The 24,704-nt window shown below is 33.4% G+C and overlaps 2 pseudogenes; both read right to left on the minus strand.

Annotated features, from left to right (window-relative positions):
* Nucleotides 1-903: 903 nt before the first annotated feature.
* LOC107514432 lies at nt 904-3,011 on the minus strand (annotated as a pseudogene).
* An 11,686-nt stretch (nt 3,012-14,697) lies between these two features.
* Nucleotides 14,698-15,972, minus strand: LOC107514431 (annotated as a pseudogene).
* Between the last annotated feature and the right edge of the window lie 8,732 nt (nt 15,973-24,704).

Raw genomic sequence — 24,704 nt, forward strand, 5'->3', positions numbered from 1 at the left:
TAATATGGATTATATTATCTACTTTTAAGTAAATAACCCTCATAAAATAGACAAGTGACTGAAAAAAAAAAAGATCTCTTCAAAGAAACCCTAAACTGACAATAATATGAATATGGTAAGCACAATAAGAGCTAAAACAAAGGCAGAGCTGATCCTCTACTCCTTGTATAATTGCGTAATTTCTCTTTATCAGGTAAAAATAGTAACAATACATTCAAATCATTTATATATGTATATATGACTATTTAAGATACAAATTTACACCTAGAATATAAAGAACTTATAAAATTTTACCAAATTTGATAAAAGCCTCTTTTGCAGGGTTTTTACTTAAAAGTGCTAACTTTGGTTAAACATACTTGTTTTTCTTATCTTAGAAAACATGGCCAAAAGCATTCTGAAGGCCTATATAGCGACTTTAGCAGATGATGCAGTGACCCAGTCCACATACCTTCTGCAGAGGTTGTCCTTGCGCCAGCACACTGCATCTTGCTGCAACACCTGTATCCCTCTACCTGAGGGCTCTAGAAACCCAAATAGGCAGGCCAGGATTGATTGATGTCTTGCCGATGACAGGTGAGAGATGGAGAATATTTACTGCTCCTCAAGTAGAACAACTTAGAAAAATTCTGCACTCTCTTCCAAGCTCTCCAGCAGGACTGAGTCCCAGCTGCTCACAGTGGGAACTTACTTGGTAACAACCCCTTTATTGGATCAGTTCCTTCTTCCTTTTCTCTCTTCTGCCATCCCTTATTTTGCTAAACAGTCAGATAAAACTATAGATGTTTCTAACTTGTTTCTGTTCTTGATATTTGTTAGACTCTGTGTCAATAACGAAATGCACAAAAAACCAACTTTCTTTTTGTCTTTCAAAGCTTTAAGTGCAATGATCCATAATGGATTTTAGCTCTTGTAGAAAGCAGCCATATCCATGTACTACACATAGTCCACAAAAGCAGTGATCTGCTCCTTCAGCATATCTGTTTCAACTTTATCATCTTTACACACGGTATTTGAAGTTTTTTAGTTCCTTACTATGCTGGAACTAGTTTGGAAGAGCCCCAGACCAAGCCTTCTGCTTGAATGTTTCTGATGCGCTTCTCTGATTTGGCCATATCTGTCCCATCATCCCAAGGTTCCACATCTAATCAAGTGGGAGACTTGGCAACAAGTGCAGGTCTTTTCTGGATTTCTTTGACTCGTACTGTGCAGGATGTTCTTCTCTTTGCCTCTTTGCTGCTTCACTTTTATTCTCATCAAATCCAAAGAGATCAATGTTGTCATCATCTTTTCAGTAGTCCCCAACCTTTTGACATCAGGGACTGGTGCTCCCATGAGAATCTAAAGCCTGACGATCTGAGGTAGAGCTGAGGCAATAATGCTAGGGCTGGGGAGCGGCTGAAAATACAGATGAAGCTTCACTGGCTGGCCTGCCACTTATTTCCTGCTGTGTGGCCCAGTTCCTAAAAGGCCAGGGACTGGTACCGGTCTGCGGTCCACAGGTTAGAGACCCCTGGTCTTTACTATCTGTAGATCCATTTCCTGTGGTCTTCTACATTAGCAGGGCTATACTTGTTCAAAGCTTCCTTCACTCCTGTCAGGCTGGCCTTTTCCTAAGACTTGATGTGATTACACCAGCGCAGAGCATGATACAAGATGGCAGGTGGTGGGCTGAAGACTGCCTCAAATACATAACCTCCGATGTAGATTTGCTGAGCACCTAGAGGCCGGAGGGGCTTTTCAGGTGTCCGCAGGCCGGGGCATCGCCGGATCTGGGAGCCAGTGGCAGCAGAAGAGGAGCGCAGCCGAACTCCTCGCAAGCGCTAAGAGAAAGAGGATGCAAAATGCACAGAATGCAGCAAAGATCCCGGTGTAGAGAGTTTACCCTTGCTCTACCCAGCCACTGGTTAAAGATCAGGCACATTAATCTTCTCATTTCACAAAAATGAGGGGATTTGAATTAAGCGGTCCACAAATTATCTGCAGGCTTTTCTTTGTGTTTGGAAATCGAAAAACAACTTTTTCGGGAGCTAATAAAGTAAAATGTAACAGAGAGTGAATATTCTCATTAGTATTGATATGTTTTAAGCCACTATGTTAAAAAATCTACTGTGTACAAGTACAAACTTGAGTAAAAGAAAAGGGGCGGGGGGCGGGGGGGGAAGAGGTCCTAGGATAAGACGACAAATTTAGTACCATTGTAAAATCATTACCTACATCATATAGGCAAATTCGGGTCAAAATGGTGAACCTAGATGAACATTTTGTTGATAGTATTAATTTCATAAAAACAAAGTCTTTAAAATGTAGTCCATATCTTTATATTTTAAAATCACCTTTTAATGAGGTATACAATTATGAAAATTTGAGGTAGTACATAGAGATTTGTTATTTTTAGCAAAGAACTTGTGTATTTAAAAATGAGTTACATATTTTTCTTTTACAAATAAACAAATGTCCAAAATTATGCAAATAGATTGTTATTAGCATACTACCTAGCAGATTTTTTTAAAATAAATGAACACCAAAATCCCAGTTAGTTATTTTATGAATACTAACAAACTAATTCTAAAGTTTTTATGGGAAGGCAAACAAACAAACAAACAGAATAGCCAACACAATACTGAAAGAGAGAAATAAGGTTGAAGAACAAATGCTACCTGACTTCAAGACTTACTATAAAGTTATAGTAATCAAGACAGGGTGGTGTTGACAAAAGAATAAACAGATAGATCAATGAACAAAATATAGAACCCAGAAAGAGACCCTTATAAATATAGTCAACTGATCTTTGACATAGGAGCAAAGGTAACACAATGGAGTAAAATAGTCTTTTCAATAAATGGTTCTGGAACCCAACATCTACATACAAAAAAAAATTAATCTAGACATAGACGTTGCACAAAAAATTAACTCAAAATGGATCATAGCCATAAATGTAAAATGCAAAACTATAAAACTCCTAGTAATACCTCCTGGTGATACCTTATTAGATCCACTATCAAGGACATGGTACATGAAAAAAAGTAATTGATAAACAGAATTTCATTAAAAGTTAAAATTTCTGCTCTGCAAAAGACAATACCAAAATAATTAGAAGACAACCTACCAAGTGAAGAAACTATTTGCAAAATACACCATCTGATAAAGAACTGTTATCCAAAATTTGAAAGAACTCTTAAAACCAAACAAGAAGAAAACAACTTGATTGAAAAATGGGCAAAAGATCTGAACACATATCTCAAATAAAAAGACCTATACAAGGCAAATAAACATTTGCAAAGATGCTCCCCATAATATGTCATCAGGGAAATGTAAATTAAAACAGCAATGAGACATTAATGCATTGCTATTAGAATGGCCAAAATCTGGAACAACATCATATGCTGGTGAGTATGTGGAGTGACAGGAACTCTTATTTATTGCTAGTGGGAATGCAAAATGGTACAGTCACTTTGGAAGACAGCTTAGTGATTTCTTTAAAAATTAAATATACTCCTACTATCGGATCTAGCAATCATGATCCTTTGTATTTAATCAAAGAAATTGAAAACTTATGTTCACATGAAAATCTGTACAAGGATATTTATATCAGCTTTATCCATAATTGCCAAACTTTGGAAGCAACTAAGATAAGATGTCCTTCAGTAGGTAAATGGATAAATCAACCACGGTACATCCAGACAATGGAATATTATTCAGCACTAAAAAGAAATGAATTATCAAGCCATGAAAAGACATGAAGTAAATGTATATCACTAAGTGAAAGAAGTCAATCTAAAAAGGCTATTTTCTATATGGTTCCAACTATATGACATTCTGGAAAAAGCAAAACTACGGAGATAATAAAGAGATCAGTGGTTGCCAGGGAAGGGAGTTGGGGGAGAGATGAATTGGCAGAACAATGAGGATTTTTTGGGCAGTAAAAATACTTTGTAAAATATTATAATGATGGATATATATTATTATACATTTGTCTAAACCCATAGAATGTACAACATCAAGAGTGAACCCTAAGGTAAACTATTGACTTTGAGTGACTATAATGTACCAATGTAGGTTCATTTTTGGTAAATAGCTTACTACTCTGGTAAGTGATGTTGATAATAAAGGGGGTATGTCAGGAAGGGGTATATGTGGGAAACCTTTGTACCTTTCTCTCAATTTTGTTGTAAATCTAAAACTGCTCTTAAAAATTTGTGTTTAATAAACAACAAACAAACAGACTTACTCTGTCTTATTAGAATAAAGGTGAGAATTTAACAATGAGTCAGAAAGCAACTGCTTTTCGAAGGAAGCATGTGTGGACAGAGCATATTTGAAATGGCAATGCTTCATTACTATGCATTGTCATTATTAAAAACAATGTGAAAGTGTTGTCTATATATCTGCACACTTAAAAGCATAAAAATAAAATTTTTTGACTTGTAAAATTTTGTAAATAAAAGGTTTCAATGTGGATTTTTTTTGTTAAAAATATTGAAATGTGATGCTTTTTAATTAGTTCACAAAAACAATTGATTAAAATATGGAGGTAGAAATGCATTGCCAAATTTCAGGGAAAAATATTTGAATAATTAATAGATAAGACTGAACAAAAAAAGTTGTTTTAGTTATAGCCAATGATGTACTTCTATTTGTTTTTGAGGTATCCCATGTCTAGCCACCATAGCATTCAAAAGCCAGGATCAAAATTAACTGAATTTTGAATCACTATATCAAAAAATGTTAAACCAAGTTTTTTAGACATGATGAAACGTATTAAACACATTGCAAAAATAGGTTAGCTATTTGTATTTGTTCTATTAATAAATGATATTTTGAATGAATTAGTTTTTATTGTATCTCATCCTTTTTAAATTTCTGTTTTATATGTTTTATTATGTACAAAATAAATAAATATTTATTTATATTATATATGTTTTTGTATATTTATATTGGGTATACATGCTCTAAATATTCTTATGAATAGGGCACATAGACAATGGGAAAATTGAAAGAAAACCTATCGAAGGGTTCACAGCTGGAAAATAACATGATCAGATTTGTGTTTCCAAATACATACTCTAAAATAGTTAGATAGGCATGGAAGTTTGGAGACAGACAAGTTAGGAAACTATTTGACAGTGGAGTAGAGATAATTAGACCTGAATCAACACAATAGCAATGGGGAGAGAGATAAACAGTGGCTAAAGTGAATAGAACTTGGAAAACCGACTGCATGTGAGGGTCAGAGAAAGACCTGAATGATTCCCTGGATTGGAGGGTAAGTAATTTCATTGGTAGGGGAGTACTCACCAAGTCAAGAGCGTCCAGACAGAAGATACCAGGAGACCAGTGGACTTAGAAGAAAAAGCTAAGATATGTGCTAAATCTGAGATGCTTGTGAGAGGTAAGTATTAATGTCAGAAGGCTGGGCTTACAAATACAGACTTGAGAATTGTCAGTTTATATAATTATATTTTATTAATGCACCCTAAAAATTGACACTTTTCTTTATTTTGGGAAGGGAGAAGGGTCAGTTACATCATCCTGTTAATTCATACTGAGTCTAAAATTAACTAAACTTTTAAATCTTTTTCACATGTGATGTTATTGTTAAGGTATTTCTCTTTATACTGCATTTTTCCATTGGATTTTTGGACTTAGGAACTAGACTTTCTCCTTATGTTTATCTCATTTCATCTTGCTGAAATCAACCCATTAATCAGTTTGTTGAGCTCTCTTTGGATGATGCTTTCTATCAAGCACATTAGCCATAGCTTCCACCTTTATTTCATTACTTGCTAGCTTCTATTAATTGAAATTTTTGTGCTATTTCTTTATGCTTCACAGGGTTCCCTCTTAGTGAATTTATTGGTTCATGGCACCCTATCATCATCAGTATGTACATGGCTACTACTTTATTTTATGTTTACATTTTGTTGTTGTTATTCTCCATTATACCACATTTCCAATACCATTTATTCTCCTTACATCCTCCCCCACCATATTGGAACTGCATTGGAAAGCAAACAAACAAACAAAAGAATCGAGAGCTCTACAATGTTAACTTTCCCATGTGAGACTGGCATATCTCTCCATTTATTCATATTCATTCATCCATTCAATGAATATTGCTTCAGTGCTTTCCATGATTCAAACTCTTCTCTAAAGGCTGAGATTATATTAGACAAAAATTTCTTTGTCTCTTTTAATAAAATTCTAGTATTTTTCTATAAGTATTTTCTACATTTAGTTAGGTCACTTTCTATGTACTTCAAGTTTTGTCACTGCAATGAAAGGCGTAAGATTTTTCATTATAGCTTTTTAAATTGATTAGTGCAAGTATAGAATAATTCTGCTGATATTTTTGCCATTGTAAGCATTGGACTTCTATCTAGCAAACTTACTGAATTCTTTCATTATTTTTAATAGTTGGTTGTCTTAAGTTTTTTGTCCCTTCCCTTCCAGTCCTTATGTTTTTTAATATCTTTTTCTTGCCTTACTGCATTGGCTAGAGACAATTACTTCTGCGAGAATTCCCAAACCTCCCTTCAATAATTTAGTCTAAATTGATAGTGATACCACCAATCTATAGTTTGCAAACTGGCTTCTCTTTTTTTTTTGAGAGGAGGGAGAAATTATTGAATTTTCTAGAATGTCTTATTCTTCACAGTACCATTTTTGAAAATCTCAGTCCAAACATTTTCAGAATTTTCTAAATGACATTATGCACACATTCCTTGAAGCCATTTTATTTACTAAATGCCATGTTTCAAGTTGTCTTATAGAGAGATTCGGGTTAAGTCCTATGTGATGGTGGAGAGAGGTAATCAGTGAGATTTTATTTGAACCTCAAGACTCTAATAGCAGCTGTAAATGTAGGTTAAATATATTTCATCTCTAGCATAGATTTATTCCCATCACACTGTCATTGTCAGAGTTAGCCCTGCAAATAATGAAGAGTGAGAAAGAATGGAATGCATCGTAAAGGCTCTAGAGGTAACAACTGATGTTAATAAGACATCAAATAATGTAAAAGGATGAAGGATTCTGAAGCTCAAGTTCATTTAGTATGACATGATTAGTTCAGAGTAAAATTGGGAGTTAGTGCCTGATTTGTTACCTGTTGCATGAAGAAAGATATACCCTAACTTTTCCATGTGACCATTCTGTTACTTTTCAAAAGCAGTAAATTCCTGTTCAATTGAAAACATTTTCAGAACAAACCTATTTCATCATTTTGTGGACATTACACATTTGTTTATAAATCAATTATTATAAATTACTTTCATGTGCTTCTTTTCATTATGCTAATTCTCTGTATCATTACATTTTTTGTTTTGCTTGGCTGTATTTTAGTGTCTGGTTAGTAATACTGACACTAAAACAAATATTTGGCACATGTTTGGAGTGGACTATATCTTGGAATCAAATTTAAATGGTTTGTTGTAAAGCCAGGAAAATTGTTGCAACACTAGAGACATACTTACTCAGCTAATGCATGTTAACATGCATTGCTCGGATAAGAAGTTTACTAGGAAATATAAATATATATGTGTATATAAATATTTGAGCAGGCTTCAAGGTAAAAATTACAGAAAAGCTGCCATATTACTAGGAACCAATGAAGTAGCCAGTTTATTTCTCTCTCTATTTTTTACCAAAGAGAATATGGAGAGGAAGAACGACAAAAATGGAGACGAGGAGAGAGAAACACATATATTACACTTAAAATTTATTCTCCAAGATTATATTTCACTTTTTAAGTTATGATATTGTACTCTTTTCTCCTTCACAAGTTTTCTTCACTTACCTGCTGTGATAAAGTTTATCATCTTCAACTGCCATTTTCATACTCACGTAAAAATAATAATAATTACATCAGGAAAATAGCCAGTGATACTATCTATTTTACTGTTTCATTTTGAGATGTATAAACTATTAGTGTAAGGTTTTTTTTTCTGCTGGATTGAATTTAATTAATAATTTAGATATTCATTTTCTATGAAAAACCACAACATGACTTTAAGGGAAAAAGAACTCAAATGAAGAAGCGAGCGATAGACACATAATGATAAGGGTAGAGCTGGTTAAAAGCATTAAAAGCAAAAATATCTACAGTTCTCTCTTCATCAGCTTTTTCTAGAGCAATAAATCCAAATAGTGCTATGCCTTATGTTGCTTTCTTTCACTTTACAGATGCTGAAAACTTTCAAGTTTCTATCTCCTAGAAGTGGGGTGAAAAAAAATCTGGTTATTATTCCTAAACCCATTGAAATTGCATTCGTGGCATCAAAATGGATTTTTTTTAAAGCAGGATGTTGGATTGACAGTAAAGCAGCTGCTCTGCAACAAACGAAAGCAAAAATTAATAAGAGACCTTAGCAAAAGAAAGACTATTGGTTTTGCACACCCAGAGCAAATTGGCTGGATTTAGAAGAGCACACTTTGATCTTTTCCAGACTAATTACTGCTCTGTGGTTTGACTGTTTTGTGCATTAGTTACCCTTCATACAAAACCGAAACTGCTATGGTACACAGCTGTAATACAAATGAAAATTTGACATTCAGTAAACAAAGCATGGCAAGGGTCATTCTTCCAGCACAATAAATGCATAATACAATTTTAGAATGCCTTTTGTATACCAAAAAAAAAAAAAAAAAGACACAATTTAAGGCAGTTTTGAACTCAGAGTAGGCAGTCAAGGCTGTTCGTAAAGGATAAAGAAATTGTGCCCAACTCTAATTTATAAATATAGATTGAAAACAGTTTATTTCAACATTGTAGAAATGCTGAGGAATTTACATATTTACAGAAATAAATGTGTCTGTTCTTAGAAGATGGTTTCTCACTTGTCTTAAGGTTAATTGGGAGCAGATTTCTTAAGTAACTGTTTGCAGTAGCAATAATGGTTTTTATTCACCAATATGATTCTGAATTTCATTCTGGGAAAGAATTCAGATTATTTTATACATAGACTATATTAAAGTATTTAATGTTATATTTATTTCTCAGAAATTATAATGAATTAAATAATTTTTCACAACCAATTAAAGAATTTTTCAATTTTTTATTATTTTTAGGTTACCATTATTATTAAAGCATTTCTTTCTGCATTAGGACTATATTTAGCTTATAAATGAGTTATCTTTCTAAAGGGCATCATTTTAAAGAGTTTGTATTTTTAACATTGTTTTGACAATCTAACAAGTTGTAGAATAAGTTAACATCATGTGACTAAAAAATGGTTCAAGTACATTGAAAGGCTTTTAACTGATAATACTTGACCTAGTTTTTATTTAAACAAACTTTAGAGCTGTACGAACTTTAACCAGTTTTTTCAAGCACACATTTATGCAACTTCAAATATACCTACATTTAAAAGTCAAAGGACTTACAATAATTTCATTATTTAAATATTGAAATATTTCGAATATAGGAAAATGTGTGATTAAAGAAGTGATCTATCAAAAGCATTTCTAGCTAGACTGGACAGAAAACATCACCCTTTTAGGCATTTTTCTATCTCAAACTTTTGAAAAGAGAGAGTTTAGAGAATTTTGATGATATAAATATTTTAATTAACTGTTCATTAAAAACTGAAAAAATATTAATACAGAATTGCTTGAATGGCAACAACCATAACCGAGACAGTATGCCGTGGGCATTAAAGATTGGAAATTCCGAACTCTTCTATTCAACCTTTTAAGAATACCACACAGTTTTTGAGTAAGTTTCCTCTCAGTCATTATTTCTTTAATTGTTATATGAATTATATAAAATTTATGACCTTCAATGCCTCCCGTTTTTGCTTTCAAAACTTAGCTGGCTACATCCTTCATATACACACAAAGCTGTATTCTAAATGCCTGTTTCTGTCTGGCTCACTTACCTTTACCTAACAGAACAGCTCTCCTAGGCGGTGGGGGTGGGGATTGGGGTGGAAGAAGAAGAGTAGTTACCTATTCACAGCAAGAGGCTTGAGAATTCAGCACAATAGATTTTCACAATATGTTTAGGAGAGGCCCAGAGCTACAGTACTAAGCACCATGTAGAAAGGTAGATAAATACATAGAGATAGAACCATAGACCTCAGCCAAGTGGATTGAAGAATAACAGAGAATCTATAATGCTTTCTACTTCAGCAGCAGTCAAAACCAACCTCTGCAAATTAATCAGCCTGCAAAACACTGCGAACGGAGTAAAGAGGATATTGATTCTTGAGAAAGTCACCTATATTTTATTTTCCCATTAAAAATAATCACAGAATGCTATTCTAAAATGTAAAGATTTTTCCCCCAATGAAATATAAAATAGACTAGTTCCTTTTTGCTAATACCTCTAATATTACCTCAGAATGACTGCATAAAACACTTTTAGTTTAGGGGAGAAAATTAATAAATCCTTTAAAGCGTTATTTGCATGCATTTTTCCCTCGAGATTAAGAATCTTGGGGTTATAGTAATTTACTGATGACTCCATTTAAGTGCTTTCTTTCCTATGACTTAATTATTTAATATCTCTTTCTGTTTATTTTTGTCGTGTCATGCCTTCAGATTTGGAAATCACCTTAAAGGAATGAGAAACTAAGAAATACTTTTACTTTTCTGTTTTCCAAATAAGTTTTCTTGTTAAACATGCAAATCGAAGACCTCTTCTAACTTATCTTATTCAAAAATTAAAAATACATTCATAGAGGTAGAACTCTTTACAACAAAAATTGTAATTCTGAAAACAGAAATTAGATTTTATTTAACAGTGGGAGCCATTTTCCATAATGTTTTCTTAATTATCCTGTAAAACAATAAAGAATTCTTTCATATGCTGTACAATCGATGATAGCCTTGTGATTGAAAGACTTTTTTAATCCCCCCAATGGTGTATGTTTCAAGTTTGTGTTTTTGGGAGTTATTAGAGTCACAAGTTCTGTTTTAAATTAAACACCTTATTAAAAGGAAGCCCTATTCATAAATAGCAATGTGCATAAATTGGAATGGAATAATAGGGGCTTTTCATATGTCCCCTTTTCTCATAAGGCTCTTAGAACAATTTTTCATCCCCAGGAAAAAAATTGAAATTTGTCAAGTAGTTCAATTGCAACTCAGACATCTTTGCTGAGTATGCAAATTGGCCATCACTATTACCAGCATGTTTTGGTGGGAGAGAATGGCAGCAATTGTTATCTGCCTCTGGAAACAACTTCTAAAGTAGAGTGTTCTCATAGGTCATTCTGAGGCTATTACCAATATTACCCTGTTTCCTTCAGGCAAGAACTTAACTTCATCTAGATCAAAAGAGAAAAAATTCTCAACCTTCGGGTAAAATCTTAGTGCTTTCAGGAAATCTCGTAAAAATAAATTACTCAACAAATAATGGGGCTTTTAACTGCTCCCCAAACCATTTTTCATCTTCTTAAGGTTGGAGGCCACAGAGTACTTTTTAAAATGTATTTAACACTTGCTGATCACTGAAAAGATTAAAGCCATAAATGGCCAAGACTGGATGTCAGGGTGGCTACCAAAGGCTTCAGGCCACCACTAATCTGCTGCTTTTTCATCTGACAAATCTAGTAGCAATCGTGTTTATTAAATACCCCCATATAGTTCTGTAATAAAATTTGTGCTGTCATCCAGGATCTAATTATCACAAAAGAGAGGCTATATGCGAAAGGACTTTGTAAAGTGCAAAGTATAAAGTACTACACTTGTATCACTTGTATTAACAATTGTAATAGGTATTAAATGCTTACTTACCCTGTACCAGGTAGTGTGTTCTACAAGAGTTTATTTAAACCTCACAGCAACCTTGAGAGATAGATGCTATTATTGCCATTTTATAAATGATAAACCTGAGACCGAGAGACAACTAAGACACTTCTTGTTCCACACAGCAAGAAGGAGAAACCAGGGAAGAAGACGAGGTCTGTTTGACTCCCAAATCCAAGTACATTATACACACTATACTATGGAAGAGATTATTATATCGATGATGTTGACCTTTTCCCCTCTATTAGAAAATGATAGTTTTGTCATTACTGACAATTTATAACTCTGAAAATGTACATGTTGTTATGAATTAGAAAGTTGAGACAAGGTATGTTTTATTTATAAAAGGTTTTTTCTCTTGCAGTATTTACTTTTATAGGAAAGAAAGTAAATATCACAATACTCTGAAAAATAAATTGTGGTGAATAAGTATTTGGAACTGATTTTTTTTTCTTGTAAAATGTTTTAAAAGTTAGAAGCACCCTTAAATGGTTGGGCCAACTTTTCATCTATTTAACTTCCAGAAGAAATTAAAATACTTAGTTCTACCATCTATTATGATTTTTTTGGGGGGGAGAGGGGTCAGTTTTTCTCCAAAAGAAATTGCTTATGTTCTTGTTTTATTGTTCATATGAGTACACAAACCAATTACTAATAATTACTTGTTAAGAGTTAGATTTTTAAATATTTAGTATTAACCCCTACGGCATCAGAAAATATTGGTGACAGTGGCATTATAATCAAATGTCATTATATATGCAAATAAATAATTAATTGGAAATTCTACATATGAATTGTTTAATATGGAAACTCCTGGTATGGAAATAACAGATCTATAAAGAAAACAGTGTTTTATTAAATCATCTTAGTTAAGAATTTATAAGAATCATATTTTTAAAATATTCATCCTAATATTTTTGATTATGGTAGCAATAAGCTCTGTTCCCGCTTTACAAAGAGAAAAACAGTGATCAAAAAAGTCATAATAAAGTATTTTAATTTCTTCTAAAAATTAATTAGATGAAAAGTTGGCCCAACCATTTAAGGGTACTTCTAACTTTTAAAACATTTTATAAGAAAAAAATCAATTACAAATACTTATTCACCACAATTTATTTTTCAGAGTATTTTAATTGATTTGGGGGCATGGTATATGAGAGAAAAAAGGACTAAAAGTTCAGTTACATTAATATAAGTCTCATTAGCATAATAAATTGTGATAGTTGGGAATTTCATTACAATGGAGAGGAAACATTTTCTAATATAATATTTTTCTCGTTCTATCATTACAGTTCTATGAAAAGTTTGGGAAAAGATTAAGAGCTATGTTTTGAAGAAACTTGGTATGAACATTGCTAACAACAATCCAAATAAGTTTTTAGATTACTCTCTCAAGAAATTGCAGTATTTCATGCAAAATGGTATTCACTTTCCCACTAAAGTAATGTTTTACTCACCATGAAATGAAAATCTATATTCTGTCCTCCCTTGCATGTCTCTTTAAAACCTCAAACCAGGAATAAGTCACATTTTGGACTATTTTCTCCTTTAATCTTCACTCTTCTATTCTGTTTCTAAAGGGATACTTTAGTTTTAACTAGATTTCGATTTCATTTGAAATGATTGAACAGGTTTTCTAGAACGAGTTAAAGATAAACCATTGAGATCATTTTGGGAAGCTACCTTTAAAGATGCAAGGATATGTAAAAAATGGTACATCTAGATTTAATAGAGATAATGTTTGGTTCTTTGAGATAGAAAATATGTAATTGTGATATTGGCAGGAAAGATACATAAGACGTACTTTTCACTTCTAACACCTCTTTGAATAAGCAGTTTTCTTTGTAGAATGTTATATTGAGAACACTAAACACATTAGTGAATTTCTTGTACAATAACAACAGAAACGTGATATTTTTTAATTCAAATGGTTAAATATGTACAATATTACTTCATGTTACTTACAATTAGACTATGAAACTTAAGGCATGTGGTAAAAATTATTAATTATTATATAATTTCCATGAAAAAGAAGTAGACTTCTAGTTTTATTTTAATTAAATATTTACTATTAATATTTAATAAATATCTTATTAATTAAAGTCATAAAATGTTTCTAAATATTGATTTATTAATAAGCATTAACTTATTAAAATAATTATTAATTTATATGTTGAATATTTATATGATAAATGTTGATTTATAAATATTGATGATTAATGATATGTTGATATTAGTGGTAAATATTGATTTAGTAAATGTTAAATAAATATTTTAATATCTAAATTTAAATATTAAAATTTTTAATATTGTAGTCTAATAACTGTTCATTATTCAACAGCAATGAAAATAATGAAAAGCATAACTTTCTCATATACACCGCCTATAAATTATGGTTACAAAAATACTCATTGACAGTATGATTCTACATGAAGAAACTTAGGAATAAGGATTTCTGGTATATTTAACATTAGCAAATATTTAGTTAAATTCTAAGTTCTAGGCACTGGGCCTGGTGTCTATGATACAATGATAAAGGAGGACATAGTCTTTGCCTTCCAAATGATTGTAGTCTAAAAGAAAATAAATATATATATATTTTTCAATTACAGAAAATTTAATGGAATTTCCATATCCATGATGGAAGGATGAGACTGGCCACAGCCTAAGGCTCCAGATCCTGGGGGTCTACTCCAGGCCAGCCTCTGCTCCACGGGGACTGGAGATGCCCCAGCCTTGGTCCCAGGGCCCAGAGCCCAGCCCACAGTAGTGTTAAGGGTTTGGGGCTTACAACTAACTGGCTGTCTGGCTAATTGAGCCCCATTGCTGAGGATGGGACAGCTCCCTCACTGGTCACTGAAGCTCCCAGTGAGAAGGGCTGGGGGATGACTATCCATATTCATAGTTGTGTTACAGATGGGGAAACTGAGGCCTAGTAGTGGGCTTGGAAGGGGCGGTTCAGCCAGGTGTCCAGGAATCAGGGTGGGGCTAGGACCCGGGCCAGGCCTGCATCAGGAACCATTCTCCTTCCTGTCCTGTCCTTTCTAGCATCTGGTCAGGGGGCAAGGCACAGTCTGCACAGTGCCCAGGGCCGCTCAGCCTGGAATCATCAGCGGGCCTGGCACCTGGTATTTCAGGTAGGAAAGGTATGTGTCCCAGCCCAGGGTCAGGCTGTTGATGTAGGTGACTCAGAACTGGGGTGGCACAAAGAAGAAATTCACCAACTGTGCGGCGGGCCACATGCACCAGTCAGCCTTGCAGAATTTCCAGGACTTGTCCCGCAGTTTCTGGCAGCTCTTGTGTAGAGACTGGCCTTCTAGGCAGCCAAGACCCAAGAAGTACCAGACACACATGGGAGATGCCACCAGCTGGTCGACGGGGACCCTCCTGGCGATATTTGGGAGGCGAGGTGACAGTAGTGCAGGAAAAGGCTGGTACTGCAGCCCACCGCGAATATGCTCTCGAAGCACAGCAGGTTGAACTTCTGGCTCAGCAGCCCCGGAATCTCCCACCACTGGCGCGCGCAGCCCGGGCCGCGATGACAGCGCCACAGTCCAGCGTGTTAGTGAGGAGAAACGCATGGCCTCAGAGCAGGGGCTGCCCCGCTGCCCACAGGCAGCGCCACTGGCGGCAGTAGCCGAACACCACTGCCCCGTGGGGACCTCGGTAAAGAAGACAAATATTTAAGTGGTAATTGCAATTAAACCAAAGAAGTACTATAAAGTAATAATAGTGATAATAGCTAATTCTTTCTGAGCACTCAGTGCGCCAGCACCTTATGTATTTACTCAAGAAATCCTCACAGCAATCTATGAGACAGATACTAAGGAGCAAAAAGGTGAGTTTAAGATCTGCTGGAACATAGAGAAGAAAACACTTCACTCTAGGGAGGTCAGACATTTGAGCCAAGTCCTATAGGATGTATATGTTGATAAGAGGAAGTGATTTAGCAACCAGTATAACGTAAATTATGCCACAGGACTCCCAAATCTCCAAATCTTGATGGCTTATAACAACAAAGTTTATAGTCGCTCACAAAACCTGACAGGTTGGCTTAGGGACTATTCATGCCTCCTTACTCTAGGACCCAGAATGACAGACCCATCACCATTTGAAGCATCACCAGCTGCCATAGCAAGAAAAAGGGGTGTGGTAAACCACACACTAGCTCTTGAAGTCTCTACCATTTGTGCTGTTTTCATTTGCCAAAACAAGTCCCATGGTCACACCTAGCTTTAATGGGGAAGAAAAGTGCCATCCTAAAGTATACCTAGGAGAACAGGAATACTGGAGAATAATACTAATGCCTACTAAGGGGTAGAGAGGATGAGTAAACCTAGGATAAAGGACATACACAAAGGCATAAACGTGAATGAGAGTATGAAACACCTGTGGTTTCAATTATAAAAGCACAGGATGCAACAGGGTAGAAAAGTGTGAAAAGGAGAGAAAAAGGTAGGTGAGTGCCAAATCGTGAAGACTTTGAACACACTTGGGAAGTTTAGATTTCATCTTTTAGACCATAGGAAATTATTGAGGATTTCAAGCAGAGAAGAGATGCTATCAAAAATTTCATTTAGAAAGACCATGCTAGCTGAAGCAAGAAAGAAAAATTAAAAGGAAGAGATTATAGATAAGGGGACTGTATGAGTTTCCTATTGCTGGGTAACAAGTTACCACAGACTTAGCAGCTTGAGACAGCACATATTTATTACCTCACAGTTTCTGTAGATCAGAAGTCTGGGGACAGCTTAGCTGAATTCTCTGTTTCCAAGTCTCACCAAGCTGCAATCCAAGTGTCAACTGGTTCATCAGAGGCTCAAGTGGGGAAAGATTCACTTCCAAGCTCCCTCATATTGTTGGCAGAATTCACTTTCTTGCAACTATAAGACTGAGGTTTTAGTTTCTTGCTGGAGGCCACCCTAAACTCCTAAAAGGAGTTCTTTGCCACACGGGCTCCTCCAACATGGCCACTTTGTGACAGTTTATTTATTCAAAACCAACGAGGGAGAGGCTTTCACCTCAGGGAGGGCCTAGACTTCTTTTAGGGCTTTCAGCTGATTAAGTCAGGCCCAAACAGAATAATCTTGATTATCAATTGATTTTCAAGGGGAGGGGATTATACATCACTTGACCAACAGAGGTTAGGAATAATTTGAGCGACCCTACAGTCTGAGCACAACAGGAACTAAATGAAAGGATATTTCAAGAGTCCAGGTAAAAAGTTATAAGATCCCAGACAAAGATTCGAAAATGTTTAGGAGATACAAATATGTCTTAGATATAATTTAAACTTTAGATAATGATCAGATGGGTTCTTTATTTTCTTATCTGTAGAACTGAACTCTGATAGTACTCAAAGTAAATATTTTTTAATGTTTTGACCTTTAAAAGAATCACAAATATTTCAAATATCTGGATCATTCTAGCCAAGAGCAAAAATAAAACAAAATCTATAAAATATTAGATTACCAAGCATTGAGTCCTATGCCACGACTCACACACAAAAACTATAATATATATCTGTATATATTGTGCAAGATCTTCACTTATATAAATAATTTGAAAATCAAACAAATGTAAAGATGTCATTTGAGCCAAATTCATTGCAGTCAAGGCTGAAAGACATTTAATAACTATCTTAGAAAGTGACAAAGCATCTGCCCCAATTGGCTCTAACTAACTACATGTGCTTATTATGAGCCATAAGTATATATGATTGACTAAAGAGAGAGAAACAGAAAGGTAATGTCCATTTACATCCATGTATCCATTTTCCTGTTTTACTGTTAGAGGCCTCCTTAATGCCTGTATTTTTGAAATGCAACAAAAGTTCCCAATACAATTATTTTAGATTCTATGTCAGCTACCATATAGTTTAGCTAAATTTAGAAGGAACTGGCAATTGAGGGAGACCAGTTGAGAATGGATGCAAAACACATTGTAAAGAGGTTGATTTCACACCTTTAGGATTAAAACACAAGCAGTTAAGAAAATTGTGGAATAGTATTTAAGTGAAAATTTAACCTTGAGCATAGAAACCAGGGGGGAACGCCTTCCAAATTTTCAATGACCCTTAAAGATAAAAATATTAGGAAGAATCTCTGCTATCCAGAATTTCCAGGGCTCCAGAACACTTACTGTGCAGAAGTATGTTTTGTATCTGAGCTTCAAAAAATGCCATGTTATTTGCATCAGAGAAAAAAAATCCAGTTGATAATTTCTCAGAAAACAAATCAGTAATTTCTTTCTAAAAGCCCCCTTGGTGTATGTGTGAAAACTTCATGGAATTCCCAGGAATTCAACCAGCCAGATACCACCTCAATGCATTTGCTTCTTAGAATTCTGTGACATGCACACTGCCTGCTGAGAATGTGAAAGGACAAGTCAGAAGATAACGAGCCAATTTCAAGTGTCTTCACATTCTGTCAAAGTGAACACTGGAAAGTGTTTATCACTATTATTTATATAACATTGAAAGAAAAAAAGATTTCGAAATTTGTTGTGCTCTGTAATGGTCGGCTAACACTCCATAGATAATAACCAAAAAGTAATTGCATGGTAACACTGCAGCATATCACTTAAAGAGAATCACTTTAAAAAGTGGCTTCATGAACTTTCGTGCCTCCCTAACCAACATTTTACATATAAAAATTAGCTCAAAAACATATTTGAAGGATCTTTTTTTACAACCACAACTTATTACTAGTTAAACAATAAAGAATGAATATAGTATCTTTGAAACTTTTTGAGGTATGATTAACATACAGCACAATAACTAATTATATGTAAATATACAATTTGGCAAATTTTTTGAGGTATGATTAACATACAGCACAATAACTAATTATATGTAAATATACAATTTGGCAAATTTTAACCTGTATATAGCTGTGCAGTCCCCACCACAGTCTTTCCTCATTCCCATTGGTATTCCTTTCTCCTCTCCTTCCCTAGCCCTACCTCCCCCATCCCCAGACAACCACAGATCTGCATTCTGTCACTTTAAAATAGTTGGCATTTTCTAGAATTTTATAAAAGTGGTACTACTTGTGTTTTGCTTCTTTCACTCAGCATTATTATTTTAAGATTCATTTGTATAGTTGTATGTATCAATCTTTCAGATTTCTAAGTAGTATTCCACTGCATAAATATAACATTTTTTTTTATGTATTCACTTCTTGATGGATATCTAGGTTATTTCTAGTTTTGGCTATTATAAATAAAGCTGCTAAGAATATCCATGTACAAGTCTATGTATAAACATAAGCTTCTGTTTCTCTTGGGTAAACATCTAGGAGCAAAATAACTGGATCATATGTTAAGAGTATGTTTAACACTTTCAGAAACTGCCAAAATGTTTTCCAAAGTTGTTGTACTCATTTACATTCCTATTTCACATGAATTCTGGTTTCTCCACATCTTCACCATACTTGATACGGTAGATCTTTTTCATTTTACCTATTCAAAAAGTGTATGGTAGGATTCATTGCAGTTTTACTTTGCATTTTCTTAACGAATAATGTAGTTGAGCTCTTTTCATGTTTTTATTTGCTATCTGTACATATTTTCGATGATGTCCCTGTTCAAATCTTTTAAATTGGATTCTTTGTCCAATTTATGCTTTGCAGATATTTTCTCCCGATCCGTGGCTTGTCTTTTCCTTCTTTTACAGTGTCTTTCAAAGAGCTGAAGTTATTCATTTTAATGCAGTCAAATTTATCAAGTTTTTCTTTTGTAGATTGTGCTTTTATTGTCATATGTGAGAAATATTTGCCTAACCCATAATCAAAAAATTTTTCATTTATTTTCTTCTAGCAATTTTATAATTTAAGGTTTTACATTATATCTATAAGCCATCTTTAGTTCATTTTTATACATATAAAGTATTGATCAAAGTTCATTTTCTTAATATAGATATCTAATTATTCCAGAACTATTTGTTAAAAATATTTTTTTCTCCACTGAATAGTGTGGGTATATTTCTGTACTCTCAACTCTGTTACCTTGATCTACTTATCTATTACACTGATCTGTTTACCCCAAGGCCACAGTCTTGATTACTACTGCTTTATAATAAACATTGAAAAAGGGTTGTATTAGCCCATGAACTTTGTTTGCTTTTGAAAATTGTTTTTGCTATTCTATATTCTTTGCATTTCCATATGAATTTTAAGATCAACTTGTTAATTTCTATAAATAGATATGCTGAAATTTTTATTGCAAGTACATTGAATCTGTAGTTCAGTTTGGGGACACCAGACATCCTAACAATATTGAATCTTTCTATCCATAACATAGTACATCTCTCTACCCATTTAGGTGTTTAATTTCTCTTAGTAATACTTTGCAGTTTCCAGAGGCGTTGCACATCTTTTGTCAGATTTATCCCTAAGTATTTTATATTTTTGATGCTATATGAATAGTATTATTTATTTCAATTTCTAATTATTCCTTACTAGTTAATAAAAATACAACTGATTATAATATATAATATATAATACAATACATATGATATATTATAGCATAGTACAATTTAATATATTATATTCTGCAACATCGGTAAATTCACATTTAGTATCATTTTTGCAAAATCCATCAGCTTTTCTACATAAACAATCATGTCATCTACTTAAAAAGAAAGTTTTAGTTCTTCCCTTCTAATTTTGATGCCTTTTATTTCTTTCTCTTGCCTGATTGCACTAGTTAGTATCTTCAATACAATATTGGATCAGAAAGGTAATAGACATCCTTGCTTTGTTCCTGATCTTAAAGGCAGTGCATTGAGTCTATTAAATATGATGTAGGCTCTAGATTTTTCACAGATGCTCTTTATCAAGGTGAGGAAGTTCTTTTCTATTTACAGTTTGCTAAGAGTTTTTATTAGGAATGGACATTAAATTTTGTCCAATATTGTTTATGTATCTAATGAGATGGTCATATGGTTTTTCTTTTTTCTTTTTCTTTTTCTTTTTTTTTTGCTAATATGCTGATTTTTATTGATTGATTTTGAAATAGTCAACCAATTTATGCCTCTGAGATAAATTCTATTGGTCACAATGTAATGTTTTTATATTTTGTTAAATTTTATTTGCTAAAATCTTGTTTAGAACTTTCACATATATGTTCATGAGAGATATGAGTCTATAGTTTTCTTATTAGTTTCACAGTAATCTGGTCTCATAATATAAATTGAGAAGTAGTTTTTCCTCTTCAATTTCTGGAAGTGTTCATGTAGTGTTCATACTGAAGCCACCTAGGCCTGAAATTTTCTTTATGAAAACATTTTTAACTACCTAGAATAGACAGTTGAATTCTTTAATAGATGTGGGACTATTTAGGTAACCTGTCTCTCTTGAGTGAACTTCAGTAGTTTGCATTTTCAAGAAATTTTTCCATTTTATCTAAGTCGTTAAATTTATTGGTATAAAGTTGTTCATAATTATTTATTATCTTTCAATAGCTGTAAGATTTATTGTGATTTCCTCTCTCATTCTTGTTATTGGTAATTTGTGTCTTGTCTCTTTTTTCTTGATCACTCTGGCTAGCAGTTTATACTTTAATTGATCTCTTCAAAGAAACAGATTTTGGGTTTAATGATTTTTCTCTACTGTTTTTGTTTTCTATTGATTTCTAATCTTCTCTTTATTATTTATTTTCTTCTGCTTTTCTTTTTCTAGTTTTTTAAGGTGGAAGCTAAGATAATTTATTTGAAAATTTCTTTTTTTTAATAATATAAGCACTTAGTTCTATAAATGTCCCACTAATTACTATTTTTTGTAGCAATATCCTACAAGTTTTAACGTGTTGTGTTTTTATTTTAATTCAGTTAAAAAATTTTTTAAAATTTTTCTCTTGATTTTTTTCTGTATCCCATGGGTTATTTAGACTTTAGAAATGTGTGGGGTTTTTGTTTCCAAATATTTAGGAATTTCCCAGAGATCATTTGGTTATCAATTTCTAATTTCACTCCACAGTAAGAAGATACATTTTTTATGACATGCATACCTTTAAACTTATTGAGACATGTTCTATGCCCCCAAGATATGGTCTATCTTGGTAAATGGTCTGTGTGCATGTGAAAAGAATGGGCATTCTGCTGTTGGATGGAGTTTTCAAAAGATTTGATTTAGGTTAAGTTTGTTAATAGTATTGTTCAAGTCATTTAAGTCCTTGCTTATTTTCTGTCTAGTTTTTCTATCAATCCTTAAGAGAAAGGTTTTAAAACCTCTGATTTTAATGCCTCGATATTCTGTTTGTTTGTATTTAGAATTTCTGTTAGGTACATAAATGGTTTGGATTGTTATGTCCTCTTGATGAATTGATTCTTTTATCATTATAAAATCACATTCTTCATTCCTACTAAGAGTATTATTCTGAAATCTACTTTGTTTGCTATTAACAACCACTCCAGTTTTTACATGATTAGTATTAGCATGAAAATATCTTTTCCATTCATTATTTTTTACCTATTTGTGTTTTTATTTGAAAGTGTGTTTCTCATAAGCAGCATATAATTGAGTTTTGCTTTTTTATCCAGTCTGATAATCTATGCCTTAATACAGTGTTCAGGCCATTTATATTTAATACCATCATTATTATGGTCAGGTTGAAGTTTATCATATTACTATTTTTTTTCTATATGTCTCATACATTCTTTTTCACTTTTCCTCTTTTTCTGCCCTCTTCTGGATTGAATAAAATAAATATATTTTTGCCAAGTATTGAATTGTAGATTGACAATTTTTTCCTTCACTACTTGAAAGAGGTTGCTCCACTATTTTCTCACTTGTATTGTTTCACATGAGCAATCTACTGTCATCATCTTTATTCCTCTGCATGTAACACATATGCGGTAGGCAGAAAAATCACCCAAATCTGATTTAGATGATGACGTTTGCAACTTTTGAGCTAATGAGGTTTAGATGAGATTTTTTTACTTTGTGTTGATGCTATAATTGGAGATCCTGAGATGGGGTAAATGTATTTTACATATGGGACATATGTAGGTATACTTAGGGCAGAAGATGGACTCTGCTAGGCAAAATAATGGCCCCCAAAGATGTACATACCCTAATTCCCTGAACCCATAAATATGTTAGATTACATGGCAAAGGGTAATTAAGGTTGCAGGTAGAGTTAAGGTTGTTAATCAACCTTAAAATAGTGAGGTTATCCTGTATTGTCTGGGGCGGATCCAACATAATCACAAGGGTCTTTCAAAGTGGAAGCAGGATCAGAGAGATGCTTATGTGCTGGTTTTGAAGATGGAGGAAGGGACCACAAGCCAAGGAATATGGGTAGCCTCTAAAAGCTAGAAAAGATAAAGAGACACTTTTTTTTTTACCCTAGAACTTCCAGAAGAATGCAATCCTGCTGACACCTTGATTTTAGCCAAGTAAGACACATGTCAGACTTCTGATCTGTAAAACTATAAGATAGTGAATTACCTCTAAAGTTCAAGGTCATTTGTTACAGCAGCTATAGAAAACTAATACAATATCCTCTTTCTTCTCTTGCTGCCTTTAAGATGTTCTTTTTATCACTGATAGATAACACCTTTACAGGCCGTACATATATTCCTATCTTTACCCTAGAAAAAAACACTAATAGAAAATGCAAATTAAAAAAATTTTTGTACCATTATAGAAAAAAACAATAGCTGAGAAAAAGGGCAAGAGAAAGTTTAACAATGCATAGTTGGATTATTTATACAAAATTCTTTCTATTGAAGATAGATCTTTAAAAAAGCATTGCCCTTTTTTTAATTAACTGTAGGCAATATCAACAACATTTGTAGAATTATTATTAAAATCATAAGACCTCAAAAGAAAGGAAGAAAAAGAAATATACATTAAAGCTGCTCCATGGGGCAATAGTGTTCACAAATGAGTCACATAAATATTTCCATATATATACATGAAGGATATAAAGTAGGCTATTTTAATCTGGCCTTATAAATTCATTTTAAGAATAATGCTTTAATAATGCTATCTATCAATCCAACTAAATTCTACATTTTATCAGGATTACAGAATCATATTGGGCTTTTAAACCTCCTTTCTTCTTCAAAGGGCTTTCATATATAATGGCTTTAAATGCCACAATGGTCCCAAGAATTTCATCAAGAAGCAATAAGTATTCCCAGATAAAGCCAATTCCCTACCTCATCCACAGAAGCTAACATTGGTTAGAATTAGATAAACTGCTTGTTTTCTAACTAAAGAAAGTTTGAGGATATTTTTAAGTATATAAGGTATAAGGGTTAAGAGAGGGTATTCAGCTGCATACGTATCAAACAACTGAATTTTGGCAAAGTGAGTTCATAATTTTCAGACAATTTTAGGTAAACTATTTACATGAAAAAAACCTTTTAAACTTAAAAAATTACACAAGTCATATGTGTTAATATTTAAAAATTAGAAGAAAAAGACAAATACATGAACCTATATCCCATTTCTTTATTATTATTTATTTATTTATTTATTTATTTATTTATTTTTTAGGCAAGGCAACCCTTGGTTAATCTCACAGATTGCTGGAGAAAAATTACAGTCAAGTAAATGAATCTACTATAGTTTTATGGTATCAACCTCAAGTGAGCTCTTAGCACTGACAAGAATTAACAGAATTAAGTCTTTCAAGTTGTTGCTTTCCTATCCTCCACATCTCTGTAACACAGATAAAATCTTATCTATTCCTCTCAAACTTCTGAATTCTGACACACACACACACACACACACACACACACACACACACTCAACCCTGTCAAGTCACTCAACAGGCAATCAGACTTCTGTTTTCATGAAAAACAAAAGCCATCAGAAGGACTTCCTTGAATTCCAGTCACTAGAACCATAACACAAATCTATCTATGTATGAATCTTCTTTTTGTCTTTCCTGTATCAGAAGGATAAGTAGCCAACACCTATGACTTATCAAGTACCTTACTC

This window comes from Rousettus aegyptiacus, unplaced genomic scaffold (assembly GCF_014176215.1).
Source record: "Rousettus aegyptiacus isolate mRouAeg1 unplaced genomic scaffold, mRouAeg1.p scaffold_m13_p_3, whole genome shotgun sequence".
Taxonomy (NCBI): Eukaryota; Metazoa; Chordata; class Mammalia; order Chiroptera; family Pteropodidae; genus Rousettus; species Rousettus aegyptiacus.